Source organism: Macrotis lagotis, chromosome X (assembly GCF_037893015.1).
Source record: "Macrotis lagotis isolate mMagLag1 chromosome X, bilby.v1.9.chrom.fasta, whole genome shotgun sequence".
Taxonomy (NCBI): Eukaryota; Metazoa; Chordata; class Mammalia; order Peramelemorphia; family Peramelidae; genus Macrotis; species Macrotis lagotis.
This window is the reverse complement of record NC_133666.1, coordinates 60,121,858-60,137,093: the sequence shown is the minus strand read 5'-3', so window position 1 is coordinate 60,137,093 and position 15,236 is coordinate 60,121,858. Positions and strand designations below refer to the sequence as shown.

Sequence of the window (15,236 nt, the reverse complement as noted above, 5' to 3'; positions counted from 1 at the left end):
CTCAATAAATATAAAGTTGAACAACTCTTATTAGTATATTACTTTGTGTAGGTTTAACTGAGAACAGTCACTGTAGGGTATATATTTTCTCATTTTAAAGATGTAGTTGTCTGAAGAGATTTTTAATTAAATTAATTTATTTAAATTCTTTTAAATATTTATTTCTATTACAAATTTGACACTGAATAAAAGGCATTTCCATATGTAAATTAAAGAAAAAATATTATACATAAAATTGTAATTACCTGTTATGTGCTGTCTCATTTTCCTTTAAAATATATGGTAGCTTCCATGTATTGAATCTGATATACTCTTTAAGAAGCTTGTAGTTTCTAAAGCTGTTTAGTTGATTGTGATTTTTGAATCTGATATGCTCTTTAAGAAGCTTGTAGTTTCTAAAGCTGTTTAGTTGATTGTGATTTTTGTAACTTTCTTTTGTTTTGTTGCTATTTGGCTGCTTAAGTCATGTTTGATATTTTGTGGTTACATTTGGAGCTTTCTTGGCTTAAGTCCTGGAGTAGTTTATCATTTTCTTTTCTCACTCATTTTACAGATGAGAAAACTGAGGCAAATAGATTTAAGTGACTTGCCTAGAATTACAGAGCTATAGGTAGTATGTGAGGTCATATTTGAACTCTAGTCTTCTTGACTTCAAGCCAAACAGAACAAGAGTGTTTTCTACTCTGCCTTCTTTTTTAGTTTTTTTTTTTTTGCAAGGAAATGGAGTTAAGTGACTTGCCCAAGACCACACAGCTAGGTAATTATTAAGTGTCTGAGGCTGGTTTTGAACTCAGGTCTTCCTGACTTCAGGGCTGCTGCTCTATCTACTGCGTCACCTAGCTGCTTCCTCCTATGCCTTTTTGAAATAGCTTTTCAAAATTCCCCTTGCCCAGGAATTCTTCCATTCATACCATCATCTTAAATGTATCTGATTTATTTCAAATTTATTAGAATTTAGATGTTCCTATATACTCACAGCAACCATAGAATCTTACAACTGGAAAAGACAGAGGAAAGTTCTTTGGGATAAATATAGGTATTCTAAGTCAGTCACTTCTTTTTATAGGGTTAAATGTGAGTGCTTCCAAGGAGGCTAAATGCTTTATGTGGTATTGTGTAAGTCCATCAGAAACAAATTCAGATTTACCTCTTTCTATACAAAATTCATTGCTCTTAGCATTGCACCATCCTATCTCCTCTACTGTTTTGTTTTGCAAACTTGTTATAAAAACTTATTTTAAATCAGCTGCCTTGGCTTAATTTGGTTTCTATTTTTTAAATAGTATTTTATGTAAGCTCCTTTACAACCAATTCTTCTATTTTATGAACTTTCAGGTTCATGTATCTAATAGTATAAGTAGTGTTTGTTGCATATACTGGCTTCATATGCTTATTAAAGATGATTCTAACTTTAATTTTGAAAAAATTAAATGTTTCAAAAAACAGTGGTTTGGCAGTTATGAGGACAAATGTAGCAATCCATTTTCTGTGAAGGGGTAAAAGTTATAAATTAGAATTACAAGCAATTTTTTTTGTCATTCACTATGGTTTATCTTTTATTTTGAGAACATTCCTAGGTGACTCCTTAATGTCCTTTCCCTCACTGTCCTCCCTCACAGATATACTTTCCCCGCCCCTTTTCTCTGACATCCTTCCTCACATATATTCCTGCACTTTCCCCGCAACTTTCCGTATCTTTGAGAGGAGACCCTGCCCTTGATTGGTTACCTGTGAGAAGGCTCCACCCCCTGTATCCATTGCAATATCATAAATTATTTGGAGGAGACTCCTCCCCCTAAAGCCGTATTTAAGTTTCTCCCTTTCCCAGAAGCCACCACTAGGCGTTCCAGCCTCTCTGCAGTACGCTACACCTGTGCTCGTCTTGTTTTTTCTGAGGAATCAGTGAAGAAACTTATGCGCTAGCGAGAAGAGAAGACCATCTCGAAGACCTGCCGTCCTGTCTTTTTCTTCTTAGCAGCCTTGTCGGGTGGGGTAAGTCAGCATGCCCCTCATTGTCTACTCTGGTTTTTCCAGGAGCTAGTTTGCCCTCACGGGTTCCTGTCCACTTCCTCACACTTTTACCTCACCTTGCTCTTGTCCGCCTTGTAGTACCCAAAACTATATTTCCCTATTTCCTTTTCCTTCTGCTTTTTCTCCTTGTTCTTCAGTTCTTTGTTCTCCATTCCTCTGTCTTTTCTAGCCCCTTTCCTCACTCCTCGTCCTCAAATGTGATGGGGCAGCTAGTGACTCAAGAACAAAATGTAAAGCCAAAACTTTCTAAATTCAAACCTATCCCCACAGGCTCACTAACTTCTGGACACTAGACGAGTCACTTACCCCTGCCTGCCTAAGTTTCTGTTTCTACACCACAGGGCTAAATAATAGTAATATAAAAGTACTTTAGTTCATTGTCTGACCTGAAATAAGCTTTGTTTTTTTAGGTTTGATTTTACATTTGTTTTTACAAACCAATGGCACTAAGTGACTTGCCCAGTGGCACACACCGACATAATTAGTTTACGTGTCTGAGGTCGGATTTGAACTCAGATCCTCCTTACTCCGGGGCCGGTACTTTATGCACTGCATCGATGATGGCCATTTTGTTTTCTCCCATTGAGAAAACACAGTAATTATTAAGTGTCTGAGGCCGAATTTCAACTCAGGTCCTCCTGACTCCGGGGCAGGTGCTCTACCCATTGCACCACCCAGCTGGCCCCGCTATAGCCATTTTCTTTTCTCCCGCCAGTGACGGCCATTTTCTTTTCTCCCGATGACGGCCATTTTCTTTTCTCCCGCCATCGGCCATTTTCTTTTCTCCCGTTGAGAAAACACCGTAATTATGAAATGTCTAAAGCCAAATTTGAACTCAGGTCCTCCTGACTCCAGGACAGGTGCTCTACCCATTGCACTACCCAGCTGGGAGAAAACAAAATGGCCGTCATCGATGCAGTGCATAAAGCACCAGCCCCCGGAGTAAGGAGGATCTGAGTTCAAATCCGACCTCAGACACGTAAACTAATTATGTCGGTGTGTGCCACTGGGCAAGTCACTTAATGCCATTTTCTTTTCTCCACCGTAGACCATTTTCCTTTCTCCCATTGAGAAAACACAGTAATTATTAAATGTCTGAATCCCGATTTGAACTCAGGTTCTCCTGACTCCAGGGCTGCTGTTCTATCCACTGCACCACCTAGCCACCCCTGTGCCACCTAGCCACCCCTTGCAATATGCTATTAACAAAGATTTATTCCTCTTTCTCCTCTCTCCTCATTTTGTGTTCTGTATCCTTCCTAATACCTTAATCTCACGCCCCCATCACCTAACCCAACACTTTGTTCCTCTCCCTATCCCATTCTTATTTTTCCTTTCTTCCCCTTTGAACCTTCGCTCCTTTTTCTCTTTCTCCTCCTTATTCTGCTCTCACTTCACATCACCTCACTTCTGCTTGGTCAGTTTCATCCCAACTCATACTTTCTTGCCTCAAAGGCTACATCTGCTTCTCCCCCTTATGACTTCCTGATGCTCCCAGCTCATGTTGTGCTAAGTCTGAAATCCCTCATGCCATTCTATTTTGTGACTTTCTATTCTTCTCAACTCATCCAGCCTTAAAACTGCCCCATTACCCTCCACCTAATGACTTTCTACTGCCCCTCATCGTGTGACTCAATTATTGCCTTTCTCCCTCTGGCCAGCAGTACCTTTACAGATCCTCTTTTATTTCATTGACCTTCATGTAGCCTTGTACTGATAAATGTTTTACAGCTAGCTTCACAAAATTTTGTATATGACTCTTCATTACTAACATTTACAGAACGCATTTTTAAGTTCAATCTGTTTTATTAACATTTTCTTAATTATTTTCTTAAGTCCACATAATCAAAAAATTAACAATGATTGGGAAGCCAATAAGAAATGGATCCATTACAACCTTAGACCTCATGTTTACTAACCAAATTGTCCACCCTCTTACTCCTCTTAGTCTATTTCTACTCATTATCTACCAAGTGCTCTAGACACTTTTCCTGTCTAATTTCAAGGCCTTCTCTTTGCCAGGTCCAGTCAGCCAACCCTGCAAAGCCATGAAACTGAACGATTTGGTTTTGCAGAGCTTCCGAGTAGCCAAGGTGTTCCATGAAAATACAGACAAAGTGAATAGTTTTGACTTCAGTCACAATGGTGAAAATATTATCTTAAGCAGCCTTGATGATACCATCACTGTGTACGACTGTCAGGAGGGCAAGCCAAAGAGAAAATTGTTTAGTAAGAAATATGGCGTCGATCTAATCAGATACACACGCTCATCAACTACTGTAATATATAGTTCTAACAAAATAGATGATGCAATCAGATATCTGGCCTTGAATGAGAACAAATACATTAGATACTTTTCTGGGCACAGTCAGAGTGTAGTGGCCTTGGCCATGTCACCAGTGAATGATTCCTTTCTCTCTGGATCTATAGATAAAACACTCCGCCTTTGGGATCTCCGATCTCCTAATTGTCAGGGCTTAATGCAACTCCATGGAAATCCAGTTTGTTCTTTTGATCCACAAGCCTTAATTTTTGCAGTCGGAATTAATTCTGAAATGATTAAGCTTTATGATCTTCGCTCCTTTGATAAGGGGCCATTTTCAACCTTCAAAATGCAACCTGAAATTAATTGTGAATGGACAAACTTAAAATTCAGCCAGGATGGAAAACTCATCCTATTGTCTACCAATGGCAAAATTATCCGCTTGATTGATGCCTTTTCAGGAGCAATGACACAAGCATTTTCAGGATTTGACAACACCCATTTTCTCTCATTAGAGGCTTCCTTCACTCCAGATTCTCAGTTTGTTATGGTTGGCTCTGAAGATGGTAAGATCCATATCTGGAATGTAGAAACTGGAAATAAAGTGGCTGTGTTGTCTGGAAAACATACAGGTCCAATAACCTGCTTACAGTTCAATCCTAAATTCATGACCTTTGCCAGTGCATATTCTAGCTTGTCATTCTGGCTGCCTACTATGGATGAATAACCCTTCCACTCATGAACACCGTCTGTGCATTGAATAGCAGACACCAAAGACATTAACAGAATAAATATTGGCATGATTTTAATGACTTAAAACATTTTTACATTTAGTCTTTTTTTTATAATTCTCAATTTCATCATTAAATATCCTTTTGTGTTTTTCCTGCCTGTCTTCAAAATAAGTTTTTCTAGCATCATATTCCCCCTTGGGTATGAAGTATTTCAGACTTATGAGCATAATTGTGTATCTCATCATAGCTTCCTTTTTTTATTTTTCACTGAGGAACCAATAAAATCTCAACCACAGACTCAAAAGCAGACACTAAATTAGCAAATCAATTTTGAAGAATAGTACTGTACAACACTGGTGTACTTTGAAAAGACCATGTCTTTAAAAGACCTAGAAGAAACCCAAAAAATCCCATCATCCAACCTCTCTCTTTCAAAGAAAACCAACGGGTTTAGATACAAAATATTGAATATCAAATCCCTCACCTTGGGATGAGGTTGGCATAGTTTTGTTATCTAGCCTATGCAGTATACCGTTAAAAGAGAAGAGCAAGAAAATGACTGATGAGGACATTTTTTAAAAAGACACAACTACTAATGATGTGAGGAAGTTAAAAGTTCATTAAAAAGCTAGAGCCCAAATAAATAATTCAAAAGAGAACACCCTAACATTATAAGAAATGAATATTAAACCATCAAAAGAAACAGTACCTGATGAAAAACTACCAGATATTTACAGAATCCAAAGAGAGCATGACCAACACCAAGAGATTCAGAATGGTCCAAAACAGATGAGACATCCATAAAAGAAGATTTTGAGATAATTATATAGCAGAATTTATGGTACTCAATATAAAACTTTGCCAGACATAAAAAAATGTCATTATTCATGGAATACTTCTCCAGAGATGTGAGACATGAACAGATTTGACTTACAGAAATACCTAAGGGGAAAAAAACTGACAGAAAAAAGCACTGTGCAAAAAAATTGAAATAATACAATCCATACAAACTAAAACTCTTGATCTTGAACAAAGACAATTTAAAGACTCTCAGACTCTAATCACCTTAATGTAGGAAATAATGTAAGAAAGATACCTGGAGCTTTTTAACAGCAAAAATAAAACATAAATCAAAAAGGATTTACAGTTCACTTCAAAAGAAAAAAAAAATCCATGTTTTCAAGGTCAGTATTCAAAATGAGTAGTTCAAATACTAAAAACAAATGTCACATCTAACCTGGACAAAGAAATTTTATTCTTTCCCACTAGAAGCCACAGAAGATGATGATGTACTTTTTTTCTCTGAAAGGAATCTCGAACAACAATCAAAAATAATTATGCCTTACAAGCCAGCTAGTGGCACTCAACAAAAAGATATTCAACAAAAGAAAGACATTTGATTTGTTCCTGCCCCCCTTCCAAAATAAGGCAAAACTTAGTATAGAATGATTGCTGAAATGAATTGACCTATCTTTAGAGTTTATAGCTTAAAAGGAGAAAAATAGCCCTGTAGCTTAAAAGAACAAAAACAAAGAATGATTATCAAGAGATTGAGAAAGCATACAAGGACATAAAACTATAAGCAGAGTTGTAAATAAATAGAAATGACAATGGAGGAGTAGAACTGAAGCCCAGCAGATTAAGCTCCACTACAGGTAAGTTATTATCTTAATATACATTATATATTATAACATTGTATTATTGGTATTATGATAATTATTCTATTATGTTTGTTTTTATATTTTATTGGGCAAAATGGTAATGGAAGGAAAGCAGAGAGGATAGAGAAAAATGAGTCATATACCTTTATCAATTCCATGGATAAATATAAAGATTATTATTGCTACTGTCAGTCTCTCAGCTAGAAAAAAGAATTGTAAGAGAATGGGAGTGGAATTGAAATGGGGAAATGAAAGAAGAGTCTCAACCTGCAAGGGGTCCCACTGGAAGGTACTCCCATGGGGAAAATATACATGCCTATGATGGAAGTTTGGGACCTCATGATGTGTTTAATTTTGGTACAGTTATACCTCCTTGAATAATATGCTGACCCAGGAAACTGAATATGCACCTCCTAGAGGCATCTGGCACTTAGAAGTGTATGGAGGAACATAAACACAGAAAAGATAATGCAAACCAGTGGAGAGGCCAGGAAAAATAACTGAATCAGACAATTTGGTATATGGGGTAATTTTTACTATTGGACAGTATCGGTTCTTCCTTCCATTTCATTTTTCTCATGATCTGATAACTCAAAGAAGTATAACCAAAAAATGATGTGTTAAGCTCTCTGAAAGGTATCAACATAGGAATAGGTTAGAAAAATGAGTTCAAACCAGGGACTTCAGAAACTAACCGTATCAGGATCCCAAAGAGATTAAAGGAGATATTTCAATTTCAGAACACATAGAAAATGAAGATGATTATTGAAGGGAACAAAGCTGAGAAAAACTTAGAAAACAGTGTAGAAAATGAAAATAGTGCAAGTTGGAAGGTAGGAGAAGGGGAGAAATTTTGAGCTAATTATAAGAAAAAATGGGGAAGTAATAGATAAATTATTGAATTTTAATTTGGGTGTAACTTAAAAACCTAGGGGAAGATTTGACAAATGAAAGGGAAAGCAAGGAGGGAAGGACCTGAGACAATATGGTTGCAACAAAGTAATACAATATTTACCATAGGGACAAAGTACTTATAAGTAGAATAGGGACTAAACAGAAATGGAGGGAAACACAAAACTAACTCAAGTTAAAGGTAAAAAAGCAGTGCTGTCAAACTCACATGCAAATGGGGCCACTGATTGGTACATAAAATTCTCTATAGGCTGCATATAGATCTAAATTTAAAATGTCATCGTTATCCTTTTTTTCCTTATATTTTTCTTAAGTGTTAGTTAAGTTAGTTAAGTTAAGTGTTCCTCAGTAACTTTTTAATCTGATTTGGCCCACTTAGGAATGTGGTAAACCTGTGGGCCCACCTTTTCATACCTTGGGAATAAAGCATTTACTATATCATATGGTTTTTCTTTCTTTTTTTCAGTTTTTTTTTTTTGCCAGGCAATGGGCTTAAGTGACTTGTCCAAGGTCACACAGCTAAGTAATTATTAAATGTCTTTGGGCAGATTTGAACTCAGGTCCCCCAGAGTCCAGGGTCAGTGCTCTATTCACTATGCCACCTTGCTGCCCCCTACAGCCTTTCTTTTTGATAGAACTACCAGCAAAATCTTTTTTCAGACTGACATGACTTGTATTCTTTTGTCATAGCCACTGAGGGATGGAGAATGGTGCTATGAAACAGGGATGTGAACCCGAGTTGAATTTTGAGCTGGGTTCAAATTTCAGCTCTGAAGTTTTAATAAGTCCAATATCTTAAGGAATTCATTTGACCTCTTTGGGGCCTCCCTTGTTAAATGAAGTATTTCAACCAGGTCCCTTCTGGCTCTGAGTTTGTGATTTTTAAGTGGTTTGAGAAATCATTCATGAAAATTTTCCAAGCTAAAGGGCATTCGCCAGTGAATCACTGTAGGAAGACCCACTTTCACTCATCTTGTTTTCTACCTGCACAATCTTATGCTAAGTCAGTTCCCTTCTTTCATCTGTAAAATGATGGATTTGGACTAAATGGCTTCTGTCCAGTTTTCTGGCTGCCTGATTAGAGAGCTTTTCCATTTTACTTCTAAATATAATATCTTACTTCATAAACTTAATTGTGGAAAAAATAGCAAAAGAACCAAAGGATATTAAACTATCAAAATGTCTATTCCATCAAACTCCGAATCCTTTTCTTCCTACTTAAATGGATAAAAATGGAGAACTAGCTTTAGCCAAGAAAACTCAGTTGCTATAAGTTTCAGTCACAACCTAGTGGAATAGCTTTGTAAACAGTCACGGATGGGAAATTTGGGAAAGGGCTCCTTTTGACTGCAAAAACCAGCTGTTCCCAGGCTTCTTTGTGATTTCTCATAAATAGCATAACTGAGCAATATTAAACTCAGGTAGATTTTTGGTGGGTTTTATTTTTAGGGGTTTTTTTTCCACAGCACTAGTTTTGTATCATGTGTAACCTCAAAATTGAGCACTGGTAATTCAATGCTGCATTTAGAGAACTGATAAATGGGATAATAAAATAATGATAGTTCCTGTATTTGCACTCAGTTTCCCATTTCCAAATAGAACCTTTACACAAAGAACAGAAATTCTTGTCCATTTAGTGTTCATTTAGCAACAGAACTGTGACAGAAAGTCAGCACATTTCCTGAAAAATTTCCTACACTAGCCAAGCATGGACTGCATCCAAAAGACATTGAGTTTCTATCATTTGATCCCAAAATGTCTTCTTCTATATACTCTTCCCCTCTCATATGGCATGTGCCTTTGGAATTATATTTAAGCACCTGTGACTAAAGGCTGTATCTTACCAGGCATTTCTTCTAAGGATTTTAGTTTCAGTTATTTTTTATCAATAAGTGAAGGTTTGGTCTTCTCCTGTAATAAGGGAAGTGAACACATAAACAAGACTTTACCTTGAGTGGTGAATGTTAGAACTGAAGATAATGGTAATGCTCATTTAGTTTTTAGCCTGGGACCTTCAGGGTCCTTGGGCAGATTCCCGGGGTTCTGTGGACTTGAATAAGAAAATGTTACTCCTCTATTTTTACTAGCACTAACTGTATTTAGTATTTTCTTTAATTATTTAAAAGCCTTATTCTGAGAAGAGGTCTGTCAGCTTCCCTTGACAACCAAAAAGCTCTATGACACTAAAGAGTTTCAGGTTTCAGAACTTCTGCTCTAATGCAAACCAACTTTTTTTTTAAGATGAGAAGGTATCTCCAAGAGAGGATAAGTGCCTTGCTCAGTGTTCTGAGAGCCAGTTGGTGGCAGAGCAAGAACCAAAATGGAGAGTTCCTGCCTTCCATTTCAAATGACTTCTGCTTCCATGAGTTGCCTATCATCGAGGATCACAGAAACAACAGTGACAAAATGACACCCATGAATGTTGGCATTCATTTGCCATGTAGAAAGACACCCTCTCTGTAAGAATTTTTTTAAAAAAATAATGCTCCATTTTGTAATGCAAAAATCAATATATTGATTTAATGAAAATATAAATATTCTTTATTTGGGTTTCAGATGCAGATCTCCTGGGAAAGGACATATGAGGAAAAAGAAATAAAATTACAGTAGTAAGATCTTTAACAATGGTAAGTAACTACATCTAATTTCCATGTACACCTGAATGATAAATGATAGTATTTGTTAGTTGTTTCTGTCTCAGGGCATTTATCAGATTCAAAGTATGATTTAGGGTAAAAAAAGAAAATCTCCTCAGATAGAAATATGATTAGACTCTTGTCTACTGCACTTTACCCTGACCTCTCATTATTTATAGAATACTGTAGGGTCTCTCTCTGCAAACATTATTGATCTCTCATTAGGGAGTACTAGAGGATGATTCATGATGTGAGTCACAGAGTCCCAAAATAGCAGAGTATAACCTCCAAGCTCCTATCACTAATTTATCAAATGTCTGTGTAAAAAAGTCATCAGCCAAGAAAAAGTTGTTATAAGCTACAGAAGTCAGAAATAATATCACTAAAATTGTTTTGTGTTCATTTGTTGCATGTATATAGATATTATTAATGCCCAGTTGGAGAAAGTTAAAGTCCAACATATCTACAAACATTGTGGGAAAAGCCGTAAGAAGTTGCCAGTCATTTCTTAGTAATACATGCTTGGCAATGCTATAAAAAAAATCAAACAGTCTACCATTTAGAAAGTATCTAATGTGTGTACCAACTCAATCTGGGAAATTAAGAAAGATACAAATGTGAGAGGGGCACAATTCCTACTCTCCCAGAATTTATCAACAGTTGATTTTCATACTGCAGTGAAAATGGAATATCATCAGTGAGATTATTCATTCCCTTCACCACTATAAAAGACATCAAAGTTATTCTTCATATTCTTCACAAAATATATGTATGGCCCTTGAGGACTTCTTGATAGTAATTTAATATTTTTAGGTGCCATTGTGTCAACCCTTCCACTCATTCCCACCATCTTTTCTGAACACACATCTTTAATGATGCCTTTTCCATCAGTTCTTGTAGGCAAATCATCGATGGTCCTGTTCCAGTCATCTATCAACTGAAACCTTCGAAGTTCATGGATCTCCACAATGCACAACTGTTCAACTTCACAATGTTGGAGTTGAAAACGGACTATGTTGTGAAAGAGTACCTTCCAGTTTCCTACATACATTGTACATTGTACTCCTTTCCTCCTGTTCATATCTAGGCCTAGATCTTTGAGCACATACAGGAGTTGTCTAAGTGATATATAGGCATTAACTCATGGTTCTTACTCCAACAATTGTCATCTGGATAGTATTTAGGGTCCTTACTCTGCTATTTCTATTTTTCACTAAAAGTGACTCTCTCTCCTCTTGATGATCATTAGCAATCCTTCTGTTCTTAAAATCATATGTGATTTGTCTATGCCCTGACAAATAGCTACTACTGGAAATTTACCCAGCATGCCTGGGGCCTTTTCCAAATCTCTTAACACCGCTAATGTGACACTAGAGAGTTTAGACTCTCTACTTTGTATATTTGCTATGTTCTCATATCTGTGGTTATGCTCATCTTTTAAAGTTCTTTGTTATCCTATTAGACATTTTATTATGCCGAAGCTTGATTATATTTTTATTTCTTCATATCATATAACAGACACAAAGAAGTTAGAGTTCAGTTGTGATACCTCCCCTGTAAAGTAAATAAAGTCCTGTAGTAATACAAGTCATTATCATATTTTGTCATATCTCCCTTACTCTCATATACAGGCTGTTGGACCAATCCAGTCTCCTTGGTTCTTATCTCTTATTTCATTTTTTCCTGTACATTCAATGTTAATTGTTTTGTGCAGTGATCCTGTTCATACTTTTTTTGTCTCTCTGTGAAATTTTTCTCTTTCAAAAGACACAAAAAGCCACTTAACAACAAAATGCCTCAACATTCTCATGTAAAACCTGTTCCCGGAGGGGGACTAGAGATTATGAAACTAAAAATGACAATAAAGAATGAAGGTCCTTGAGCATTTTTTAAAATGACAAGAACAACAGAGGCACATGCAATTAGACCAGATCCTGAAGTTAAAATATAATATTTTAGAAGTAAAAAGTAAGCTGTAAATAACAGGTATTTGTTGTTTAATATGTTTTACTTTAATATGTTTAATATGTTGTTTAAATTTTTTGCTTCGTATAAGGAAATATTTGTTTAATGTTTATTAATTTAATCATTTAAAGAAATGAAAAAAATTGTTTGAGAACAGTTGAACAAAACTATTTCATAGCATAATTGCAACCAATATCCCTATCATATAATTCTTTTGTAACATAAATAAAATTATTTTGTAATTTCCTGTTAACAAGAAGAATGAATGTGTCCTTTCATTTTGATGGTTCCAATAGTGCACTCTTCCCTTCCTTTTACAAGTTCTGAAAGGGGATGTGGGCCTCTCAGAATTCCTGCCTAGGGCTATCAGGAATAACCAGCTGCTGGTTTGCCTTCATTTCTTATCATGAACTCTTTGACTCCCAGATGCCATTTATGCTGCCTAGCATAAAAAACAAGACAGAACAAAACAAAAAACCTCCTGTGGGATGCCCTTGTTCATTATTTTTCGTCCACACCTCCCCCCCTTAAATCCCCTAATAGAATAAGTTCCATCATCTTTTGGATGTTTAGATTGAGTTGTGTTGGGCAGACATAGTTATTCACACCACTTTAGATGAACTGGATGTTCTCAATTGCAAGCCTTCCAGAGAGTTGGAGGAACTCAAGGGTTTAGCATTTGCCTTGTTGTTCTGTCACTAAGGACAACTAAAACACATTGAAAGTTACAGTTATTGTGCTGAAGACTGACAGTACAAAGAGTAATAATCTCATGCTCCATGGCCCTCAACAACCTCGCATTCTTATGGTGGAGATGATGTCCAAAAACCTAAGATGTATACAATGTAAATTTCAAGAAAATAAAATAAAAATTGTCAGTGGGGGGTGATGGAGAAAGATCCACAGAACCTGAGATGTGATCACAGGCTTGAGAAATGTCAGAAACCAAGAAGTTGAGGTGCAGGGACAGAACATTCCTGGCATGGGGGCCATCTAATGAAAGCACAAAGAAGGGCAAAAGGTGGGAGGTGGAGTATCTTATTCAAAGAATTTCAAGAAGAAAGGTGTGACTGGATCATAAAGTACATAAAGGTGTACAATTTAAGAAGACTGAAAAAGTAAGAAGAGACTAGTAATCTCTTAGACTAGTAAGACGAGCTTTAAATGCTTTTGAAGTTCATTGAATAAAGGGATGGCATGGAATGTCAGAATTGTACTTTAAGAAAATCTTTGACAACTGAGTAATGGATGGATTGGAGTAGGGGAAACTTCAGTTGATTAAGACCTACATAAGAGTGGCAAATAAATGAATAGGTAGAAGGATAGACTGAATAGAAGACTGACATGACATGATCTGGCAGCAAATTGTATACATGGCATAAGGGAAAGAGGAGAGACAAAGGACACTGAGATTTTAAGTTTGCCTTACCGGGTGAGTGGTCATACCTTTGATAAGAATGAGAGTATTAGAAGGGGGGGGGCTTGAAAGAAAAGAAATTATAATTAGTCTTTTAAATCATTTTGAGTTTGAAATGCCTGTAGGGCACCCAATTTGTTAAGTCCAATTACTGAGACTGAAACTCAAAAGAAGTTAGGGTTAGGTATATAAATATGTGAATTGAAATGATAACTGAACCTTAAGAAACTGATGATGTCACTGAAGACAGAGAAGGAGAAGGGCACAGGGCTTGGGAGAGATCTTTGGGAGATGCCCACAGGCAGTGGGTATGACCTGGTGGAAGATCTGGCAAAGAAGCCTGAGAAGTCAGACAAGCGAATCAAGAAAAAGAGAAAATTGTGGGGAAGAGTGATCTACAGTGTCAAAGGTCAGTTTTGAGTGACTTGAAGTGAAGAATTGAGAAACTAATCATTAGACTAGGCCATTAAATAACATAAAAGAGAACAGTTATAGTTGACTTAGATTTGAAGTCAAATTGCAGAACTTTTAGTATTCAGTTCGAGGAGATAAATTGGAAATGATAAATGTAATGTTTTTCTCAAGGAATTTAACTGAGAAGGAGTGATAGGACAATATTTGGCAGGGAGGGTAAGGTCAAGGAAGGACTTGGTGTTTTATTTGGTTTCAAGGATGGGGGAGGTAAAGACATTTGTAGAAAGAGGGATGTAGCCAGAGATTGATAATGATAGAATAGGAATGATAGAGACAGCTGGCTGGAGAAAATGAAATGGAATAAAAGATGCCTAAGAAAGGGATTTGCATTGACAAGAAAAAGGGTACCTCTTCATGATAGTCTAAAAAGAAAAGTTAATGGAGGTAGATAACTGAGTGAAGAGAGATGAGAAAATAAGTTGAGGGAGCTCTTAGCAAATAGCCTCATTGTATTTTTTAAAGTATGGGGGTAGGGGGTGGTGGAGCCAATATGGCAGAGAAAAGCAGGGATTTGATTCCCCTCCAAATAATACCTTAAAACAAATTTCAGAGTGTCCGAACCCACAACAGGACAGAGTGAAACCATTTTCCAGCTCAAGACAACTTAGAGGATCAGCAGGAAAGATCTGTTACAACTGACCAAGAGTGGAGACAAGTCCAGCCAGTTGAAACCATGACCCAGAAAACCAACTGTAGTCATGTGAGGTGACTGAAGCAATGGCAGCAGTGGTGGCTTCCTGACTTTTCAGCTAACTGATGGTAAGGGGTCAGACAATTGGTCAAAAGATTACAGGGGTCCCTTTGTTTTCACCAGAGGCAGAATGCTGTTGTATTATTTCTGTGATAAATGATATATTCATATGATGTTTACTATTTTATTATTAATATTACTAATAATGATAGTAGTTTTTAAAAATATTTAGCCATTCTTAAATTCCTGGGATTCATCTAATCTCATCATAGTCAAAGGTGGGGGGGATAGTGGGGAAGGGAAACTGAATATAATATTATAACTAATGCTATTTTACTTCATTTTAAAAATTGCTTAATCCTTCAGTGATACTGGTCTATAGTTTTCTTTCTCTCTCTTATCACCTTTTTTAGGTACCACAGCTATATTTTTGTCTCACCAAAGTTTAGTAA

At 36.6% G+C, this 15,236-nt stretch overlaps 1 pseudogene; it reads left to right on the top strand.

The window, feature by feature from the left end:
* The first annotated feature begins 1,830 nt into the window (after window positions 1-1,830).
* On the top strand, window positions 1,831-12,216 carry LOC141498472 (WD repeat-containing protein 82 pseudogene; annotated as a pseudogene).
* The last annotated feature ends 3,020 nt before the right edge of the window (window positions 12,217-15,236 follow it).